The sequence below is a fragment of the Pogoniulus pusillus genome, chromosome 25, assembly GCF_015220805.1.
Source record: "Pogoniulus pusillus isolate bPogPus1 chromosome 25, bPogPus1.pri, whole genome shotgun sequence".
Lineage (NCBI taxonomy): Eukaryota > Metazoa > Chordata > Aves > Piciformes > Lybiidae > Pogoniulus > Pogoniulus pusillus.
Window position 1 is genome coordinate 19,093,359 of NC_087288.1, and position 10,139 is coordinate 19,103,497.

The window sequence follows — 10,139 nt, forward strand, 5'->3', positions numbered from 1 at the left end:
GGACTGAATGATTAGTGGCTGCCTACAGAGTACCAAAACATGGGTCCATTAATTAAATGAAAATGAAAATGTTAATTAGGATTTCCTAACAGGGGAAGAAAAGGCTGATTCAAAGGAACTGAGCATAAAAAGGGAAGTAACAAAAGCTCTGTCAAAATGGGCTGTACTATTTTTAGCCCTATTTTTCCAGGAATGATAACGCTGCATTAATATAGTGTCTGCCATATAGGAATCAATTAAGTCTCCCCCTGCCAACCAGGAATATTGTCACCATTCTACACATGTGAAAAGCAGTGTCTTGGCCAGAGAACAAGGGACAGAGCCCAGGTTTTGGAAACTCCACATCCTGAGGTTTTCCCAGCCTGGTATCCTTTCCTTTCTTCCATTCCCAGACAAAGAGATATCATAATGCAAGAAAATAAACTTAGCATTACTGCAAGAGTCTCCCAGGAGAGTTCCTGGAGGGCACAATGTTCTTGGAATCTTCCTCAGTGTCCATTATCACAGAGTCACTAAGGTTGAAGAAGATCCTTTAGGTCTTCAAGACCAACCACAAACCTGACACTGCCAGGTCCAGCACTCAGCCATATCCTTAAGTACCACACCTATGTATCTTTTAAGTACCACCAAGGCTCCCTGAGGAGCCTGCAAAGTGTCTGACAACCATTCTGGTGAAGAAGTTTTTCTTAATACTCAATCTAGACTTACCAATCTCACAAGCAAGTTTTTTCTCTGTGCTGCCCACTTAGCCCTCCAACCCTCCTGTTAGGGTGGGACAATGTCCTGCTTGCTTCCCAGTCTGTCTGTGGCTCGGTGCCTTTTCTCCTCCAGCTTCTGCAACATAAAGATTTGCTCACCCTGCTCTGAAGTTGGATGATGCATTGCAAAGGGAGGATGAGGACAGGATGTGAGGAGGCATGGAAGCACCAAACCCCTGCTGACAGAAGGACCAGGAGACCTTGGCCAAGTGTTCATCTCTTTGAGAGCCAAGGAGCTCTCACCTGCACTTTTAAGCTTAGAAATCATGCTCTATCTCTGTTTCATGGTTTATTGCTTACACTGCAGGCCCTCTGATGTCTACTCTGAGTACTAGCCCAATGTTATATTACCATCTAAGGATCAAAAGCATGCTCCTCTGTGTCACAGTGGCCCACCCATGCATTGAACAAAGCTCCATGTCTTCAACTTGCTGATTTATTGCAGAGTGGCAGCTGGTGGTGGCTGGCCAGGAATAAATGCCTTTCCAAGGTGAAGATGTGACCTCAAGAACAAAATGTTGATAAAGCATCAGCCAGGCCAGCAGGGTTGGGGGTTTAACAAGAGGTGGACAAGGGAAGAGAAGACCACCAACCATGAAAGGAGCAGTGGGTTACTCAAAACTCTGGGAGCCCATATCTTGTGGTTGGAGTACTTAGTACATGGCTGGACTGACCACAGCACACAGGGGACCTCTGACAAGTGAGGTCTTGCAGGGATTCACCTGGTGTAGCTGCAACATGGTCACTAAAATGAGCTGGAATTGAGGTGGTGGGGAAGAGCTAGTGCACAATAGTCAGCACTGTCAGAAAAGGGGGGAGATTCAACACATCACGTTTAGCAGTAGCTCTCTGATGGGTGAAAATGGTCATTTTAAAGGGAGAGTGGGAAACCCAAAGGGGAACCTCATGAGGTTCATCAAGAATAAATGTAGAGGACTGCAGCTGGGGAGGAATGCCATGCTCCAGTACAGATTAGAGGTTGACCTGCTAGAAAACAGCTCCAGAGAGAGACCTTGGTGTCCTGGTGGAAGTTATCCATGGAACAGCAATGTGCCCTTGTGGCCAAGAAAGCCAATGGTATCCTAGAGTGCACTAAGAAGAGTGTGCCCAACACACTAAAGGGAGGTTCTCCTCTCCTTCTGCTCTCCATCCTTCCTTTGAGAAGTCATTAGTGGTTTTCAACCTTCTTAAGAATCAAAGGGGAAAAAAATAAAGGATAAAACCCTTCCAAATTCTCCTCATGACATTCCTTTCTTCTAACAGTTCCTCACTTTGTAGCACACTTCTTGTCTTTCTAGTCCCTCCAGCAGGATTATACTTCTTCACCAAAGCTTTGGCCTGTCAGTTCTCTCCTGTTCATACAGCTCTCATTAGATGCTCCTGCCATAGCTTACCTTTGCTGGTTTCCTTCTCTCTTCATTGTTCCCAGCAGCATGTAGCCCAGCAAGTGTTAGCATGCACAGCAGGGCTGCTGGTGGTGGTGTCCTCGCTATCACCCTAATGCCTGCCACCAGAAGAGGGAGGCAGTGCCAGGCAGTGCACAAGCACAGACAAGCCCTGACACAAAGGAAGCGCTCTCGCCTCCTTCAAAGTCACTCTGAAATCATGGAATGGTTGAGGTTGGGAGGCACCTCTCAGAGATCATTGAATCCAGCTGCTCACCTAGAGCTCACAACTCTGCCACTACCGCCCAGCTACTGCCACTAAATCACACCCCTCAGCATCACACCCATGGAATTTTCAAGTACCTCCAGGGATAGTGACCCCACCACCTCCCTGGGCAGCCTGTTCCAATGCCTGAGAACACTTTGTGTGAAGAAATTGTTGTTGATATCCAATCTGAAGCTCCCTTGGCACAACTTGGGGCCATTTCCTCTTGTCTTGACACTCGTTGCATGGGAGAAGAGACTAACCCTCACCTGGCTCCAGCTTCCTCTAAGGTAGTTGTAGGGGCTGATGATGTCTCCCCTCAGCCTCCTCTTATGAAGCCTGAACAGTCCTATTTTCCTCAGCCATTCCTTATAAGACTTGTGCTCAAGACCCTTCATCAACTTAATTGCTCTCCTTTGGGTATGCTCCAGCACCTCAATGCCCTTGTAGTGCTTGATGAGTTTTATGAGGGCTCTTTGTAGAGGGACCTTCTCTATCACATTTTAAAAGAAACAGAGGCAGGGTAAGGCTTTCTGTTATCCAGATCTCTCCAAGGAGATTAATAGCTCTCATGACACAAAGTTTTGCTGACTTCTTTGTGTCACTTCCCATTAAACCATGTCCAAAATGCCATGTCCACATGTTTCTTGAATACCTCCAGGGACAGTGACTCCACCACCTGCCTGGGCAACACGTTCCAATGCCTGACCAGGCAGGTCATTGAATTTGGCCTGCTCCTTCCTTTGGAGCTGACAAATGATTCTCAGCTTTCTTATTTTCTCAGGTGATGTCAGTGACCATCTCAACAGGGCTGAGAGGGTCAGTTTATTCATGCAGGCAGCCTCTCAGCTAAATCACCCTAGTTACCTCCCTCCAGAGTGGGTCACATCACTAAGCCAAGAGAACCCTTGGTTGTCTCCCTGTGAGACAGGTGAGGCAGGAGAATGCATCAGTTGCTGCAGCCACTTGTGTGAGCAAGTTGCCTCCATCAGGGACCTCAGGGTTTTGTCCTGGTTGGGCACATCCATCAGTCATGTGAAGTGCTGGTGTGCACTGGTGGCCTGCCGATGGATGAGGGGGACTGAGCACGTACCATGAGCTTTGCACACAGGCTGCTTCTCCTGGCATAACTTCTGTCTGAAACACAAAGGAAGCAACAACAACAACAAAAAGATTTTTGTATACTCAGTGACAGTAATCAACCTATAAAAATGGGCAAAGACTCAAGGGACTTGACTCACATAGCAAGTGCTGCACTTGGGCCACAGCAACCCCATGCAATCGTACAGGCTTGGGGCAGAGTGCGTGGAGAGCTGCTCGGAGGAGAAGTAACTAGGGATGCTGACTGGTGGCTGGCTGAGCGTGAGGCAGCAGTATGCTCAGGTGGCCAAGAAGGCCAATGGTGTCCTGGCTTGCATCAGGAATAGCATGGGCAGCAGGTCTAGGGATGTGATTGCTCCACTGCACTTGGCACTGGTGAGGCCACATCTTGAATGCTGTGTTCAGTTTGGGGGCCCTCACTGCAAAAAGGGTATTGATGTGCTGAAGGATGTTCAGGGAAGAGCAACAAAGCTGGTGAAAGGCCTTGGACACAGCTCTAATGAGGCATGGCTAAGGAAACAGGGATTGGCTAGTCTGGAGAAGAGAAGGCTGAAAAGAGACCTCATTGCCCTTTACGGCTTACTCCATAAGAGGTTGAAGCAAAGTGGAGGTGGGACAAATGATGGGACAAGAGGAAATTGGCTCAAGTTGTGCCAAGAGAGCTTCAGGTTGGATATTAGCAACAATTTCTCCACAGAAAGGATTTTCAGGCATTGGAACAGGTTGCCTAGGTTGGTGGTGGGGTCACCAAAACATGTGGATGTGGTGCTTAGGGACGTGGTTTAGCAGCAGTATCTGGGCAGGAGCGGTCGGATTGTGAGCTTTAGGCAAGCAGTTGGAGTTACTATCTCAAAGGTCTTTTCCAACCTCAGTAGTTCTGTGGTTCTGTGGCTGTTTCAGAGGACACTGCAGGCCTTCCTTCAGTCACCAGCTTTTTTCTTGTGGTCCTCTTGCTAGGCTGAAGCCTTCAGTAGGTAGCTGCCACTCAGGTTACATAGTCATGCCCATCAACCTCACCTACAACCTCTGTGCTTCACCTGCCAGCCATGCCAATGCCTGCCAACACTTCAGGCAGCAGCTCAGCACCAGCAATCAGTCACATCATCCTCTCCAGCTCTGCTGGTTGCTCCTGTCAGTCAGGTGGGGTTTGCTCCAGAAATCTACCTGGGGTGGTTGCTGCTGGAGGCAATTCCAGCCAGGTCCTGCAGCTAAGTATGAACTCCACTATGTCTGTGCAAAGCATGCAAAAGGCATCTTTTGCAGATATTTTTGTTCCAGATGCCTCCTTTTGTCTGAAGAGCTTTTCAAAAGACTGCTAACTGGTAATTCTTCATACTGAAATAACTGTCAGTGTCTGCCTGGAAGAAAACTGAAAGTGAAGGGAATAGTTCACAGATAGAAGTTGATGGGTTCCTTTCCTCCTCCTCCCACTCTGCCAGAGGTTAACAGGACCAGGAGTCAGAACACATCTGGAAGAGCCTTGTTAGGTGGTACTGATGGTGTCAAGCCAAACTCCCCTTACTGCCTGGACCCTCCTGTAGGACCTGGACAAGCTGGAGAGGTGGGCCCAAGTGAACCTCATGAAGTTCAACAACAGCAAGTGTCCTGCAAGTTCCCACCCAGGGTGCTGCACCTGTGTTGGAGCAATCCTTACTACCACTACAGACCAGAGGATGAGGTGACAGAAAGCAGCCCTGTGTAAAAGGACATGGGAGGTGCTAATGGAGGAGAAGCTGGACATGAGCAGACAGTGTGAGCTTGCAGCCCAGAAGGCAAATGGCATCCTTGGTTGCATCAAAAGAAGCATGGCCAGCAGAACCAGAGAGCTGATTCTGTCACTGTGTGCTGGTGAGACCTCACCTGGAGTACTGTGTCCAGCTCTGGAGCCCTCAGTACAGCAAGGACATAGACAAAAATGATCAGGGGGTTACAGCACCTCTGCTGTGAGGACAGGTTGAGGGAGATGGGGTTGTTCAGGCTGGGGAAGAGAAGGCTCTGGGGGGGATCTAATAGCAACCTTCCAGTACCTGAAGGGGGCCTACAAGAAGGCTGGAGAGAGACTGTTTACAGTGACAGGATGAGGGGAAGTGGTTTCAAGCTAGAGAGGGACAGATTAAGATTGGAGGTTAGGAACAAGTTCTTTATTGTGAAGGTGGCAGAACTCTGGAACAGGTTGCCCAGGGAGGTAGCTGTGGCCCCAACTCTGGAGAAATTCATGGTGAGGCTCAACAAGGTGCGGGGCAACCTGATCTAGTTGATGATGTCCCTGCTTACTACAGAGAGGGTTGGACTAGATGACCTTTGAAGGTCACTTCCAACTCAATATATGCTGGGATTCTGGGACTCTATAATTTACAGCAAACCTTGGGCTGCACAGGAGTTGCTATCCCCATTCCTGCAGGGCCTCAAGAGACAGCTTGATTTCTCCTCAGCTGTCTCCTAAACAGAGAGACATGGCTCAGGCAGGTCTCTAACACAGTCCCTGAGGAGCTAGTCACAAGATCAGCACATCCCAGTTGTTTTAGATATTAACTCTTCTTATGCTAGGGTCCCTGTCACTGTTTAGAAACACTTTTTTGCACTGGATAACCACCATCCAGAGAAAGGCTGAGGACTCTTCTGCCCCTTGACCCTCAGTCATCACAGTATCACAGTATCATCAGGGTTGGAAGAGACCTCATAGATCACCAAGTCCAACCCTTTACCACAGAGCTCAAGGCCAGACCATGGCACCAAGTGCCACGTCCAATCCTGCCTTGAACAGCTCCAGGGACGGCGACTCCACCACCTCCCCGGGCAGCCCATTCCAGTGTCCAATGACTCTCTCAGTGAAGAACTTTCTCCTCACCTCCAGCCTAAATCTCCCCTGGCACAGCCTGAGGCTGTGTCCTCTCGTTCTGGTGCTGGCCACCTGAGAGAAGAGAGCAACCTCCTCCTGGCCACAACCACCCCTCAGGTAGTTGTAGACAGCAATAAGGTCACCCCTGAGCCTCCTCTTCTCCAGGCTAACCAATCCCAGCTCCCTCAGCCTCTCCTCGTAGGGCTGTGCTCAAGGCCTCTCCCCAGCCTCGTTGCCCTTCTCTGGACATGCTCAAGTATCTCAATGTCCCTCCTAAACTGGGGGGCCCAGAACTGAGCACAGGACTCAAGGTGTGGTCTAACCATTGCAGAGTAGAGGGGCAGAATGACCTCCCTGCTCCTGCTGACCACACCATTCCTGATGCAGGCCAGGATGCCACTGGCTCTCTTGGCCACCTGGGCACACTGCTGGCTCATGTTCAGGTGGGTATCAATCAGCACCCCCAGATCCCTCTCTGTCTGGCTGCTCTCCAGCCACTCTGAGAGTCATGAGCTGGAGACCAAGAGAAATGAAAGGAGGAGCCCCACAAACAGCAAATGTCACAAGAAACTACTTGGGAAATGACTTCAGTGAACATATTGATTGCTGAATGCAGTGTACAAAGTGAAAACAAGCCAAGGAGCAAAAGTAACACAAACAGAAGTGGGTAAGGTTTTGATCTTGTGAAAAAAGTACTTTCCTGCCTAGCAAAAAGCTCCACTGTGTTTATTGCTCTTCCCTGGACACGCTCCTGCACCTCCAGCACTGTGGAGTGAGCACCACAGTCACAGAGGGAGATTCTCAGCACCTACACTGATTTTGGCAGAGGGGAGAAATTGATTGGGGAGAGATAATTTTATATAAAAATATAGATTTATTAATCTCAATATTCTGAACTCTGCCCCCCCCATCCACTGTATATTAACATTTGGTACACAGTTATGAAAACAATCTAGGATAAAATATGTACAGAAACTTGTTTTTTAACTAGCAAACATTCAAACTATAAACAGAGAGAGGAGTTTCCCCTGTGGCTTAATGCTGCTCGGGGTCTCTATGCTATTTGCCCAGCAGAGAGGGCTGAAACTCTTTCTGCTCTATGGCAGAGGCAACAGATATTATAGAGGCATTAAAGCTTTTACTCACAACTCTTATTAATTATTAATCACCCTCCAGGGTTGCATCACAGCCTATGTCTAATGTCCAAACTTCAGGGGATCTCTGCCCATGGACTTTGAGGCTGGTGCTGTGGAGGCAGGGAATTAATGTGGCTGAGGCAGGAATTTTTATACAAAAATAGAGTTATTTTATTTTCCCAAAACCCACCCCCAAAACTATATATACAAAGATTAATTTAGTTTAATTAACAGGTTCGGTTGCTTGAGAATATCTACAGGGATGCCATTGATAATCTGACTATTTGGGAAGTCAGAAGTTGGAAAAGGCTTTAGCTATTAATTAATAGCAGTTTTCTTACTAATAAAGTTGAGCCAAAATAACTCACAATCAGGCTGACTTCCTCCTGTGGTCTGTCTCTCTCGTTCCCTTTCAGCAGCTGCAGGTGGATCGTTAAGGGTCGTTAGGCTTACAAAGGGTGTCAATGGGTGAAACAGTTCTTTGAAGCTCTTTCTGTATCCAGGCCAGGCGAGGTGGGGGGGGGGGGGGGGGGGGAGAACTCTCAGGCAGGCACAAAAGTCCAGGCAGTAACAAACTCCAAGGCAGGAACCCCCAGAGGTGGGAAACCCCCAGTGTTTATACCCTCTCTAGACAAAGAGCAAAGTTACCACTTCCTTAGGCATGAAAGGGCACAGCCAATCCCAGCCCAATTCCAGTGCAGGCACTGCACAGGGCACTCTTCGTGCAGGCAGGACCCCTTTGCTCACCTCCTTCACGCCTCCAGGGCAGGCAAGGGTGGGGGGAACCAGGTGGCTTTCCCCCTCCCATTCAAGCCACGGCAGGGGAGGAATTTAGGGGTATGCAGGACTCCAGGACAGCTGGAATCCTCCCGGCTTGAGGGGAAAGGATAAATCTTCCCAGTCTGTGGGGAAATAGTGGTCTGTAACCTTGTTCTCCTTGGTGAAGAATGCGATCTCTGCCCTTGGTGCTGCTGGCTCCTTTGGAAGCTGTGTCCGGGAATTCTCAGCTGGCAGGATCTCAGGAGCAAGAGAAGAATATTGTGCTGTCTCTGGCATGGTTCTTCATGGCTTCCAGGCCGTGTGTGCAGATGATCCAGGGTCTGCTTCCTGGTTATCTCAGTGACAGTGGCACCTACCAGGCAATGATAGGCAGCAGGCATGCAGGATGTGCACGGCTGCTGGGACTCTGAGCTCCGTAGGTAAAGGCAATACAGGATCTGGTCCTGATAACACTGCAGCGTGCAGATGTGCACAGCTGGCTGGGAGGCTATAGGCTCCTCATGTATAGGCAGGCTGAAATGAGCTCTGCAAGAAAGGTATGCAGGCAGATGAGCTGAGAGTAGGCCAAAGCATGAGGCCTGGGCCTCTGAGCTATCAAGGTAGCATCTGAGCATCTGAGTGCAGCAAGTGAGGGTCAGAGCGGCTGAGCTGCAAGTGGGGGTCAGAGCACTTTGTTTACCGGTGCACCCCTATTTATTGACTGTGGGCTGAGATTAATGGCCTCTTTGGCCACTAGAGTGACCAATCAGGTTGGCAGTCAGCCAAACCTTACCATAATAGGCAGAAGCTCTTGCCTGGACTTCCCCAAATATGAGGATCACATGGGCTTACCCCAGGGAGACACGAGCTGGGTGTGTGGGGCTTACACAGCCTGTTTACAACCAGGGGTCCTGGCAGACAAACATGTCCATGGCATAAATAAGCCTCTTTTCAGGCCTACCACCACAGCCACACAACTGAACCAGGGATTCAAGGTGTGGCCTCACCAGTGCTGAGTACAGGGGGACAGTCACTTCCCTGCTCCTGCTGGTCACACTATTCCTGTCCCAGGCCAGGGCAGGTGGCCTTCTTCTCCACCTGGGCACACACTGGCTTATGTTCAGCCAGCTTTTGATCAACACCTCCAGGTCTTTCTCTACTGGGCAACTTTCCAGCCATTCTTTCCCAAGCCTGGAGCTTTGTTGTGACCCAAGTGCAGGATGCAAAACTTGTCCTGCCACAGTCTCATCCCACTGGCCTTGGCCCATTGATCCAGCCTGTCCAGGTCCCTCTGCAGAGCCTTCCCACACTCCAGCAGATCAACACTCCCAGCTTGGAAAACTTCTCAGCTTCACTTAGCTTTTGCTTGAGAGTCTTTGTGGAAACTTGACTTCAGTCTTGTCTTTGTTAGAGTGGGGTTTTGTTCCAGTGCATTGGTCAATTATAGCTATTTTGTGGGCTTTTGTAGCCTTGCAACTTCATCTGCTGAAGTTATCAGTAGGGCACTGCAAACTTGTTATATGGGATGGGGATCACCAGTAGGACATGAGCAAAAGCTGTGTCTTTCATGGCCCTGGCACTTCAAATCAACTTTCTTGAGGCCACCTTTGACATAAATTGCTGCTCAGCCTGGGGCTTTGCAGCCAGAAGAGCTATTCTGTTCAGAGAACGCGCACAGGCACTTGCACCCCGTGCAGAGACGTGTGAGATCACAGCTGTGCCCTGCTGATAACTTCTGCAGATGAAGCTGCAAGGCTACAAAAGCCCACAAAATAGCTATGGTTGACCAATACATGGGAACAAAACCCCACCATAATAAAGGAAAGACTGAAAACAAGTTTGCACAAAGACTCTCAAGCAAAAGCTAAGTGCACCTGAGGAGCTTTCTACAAAAGG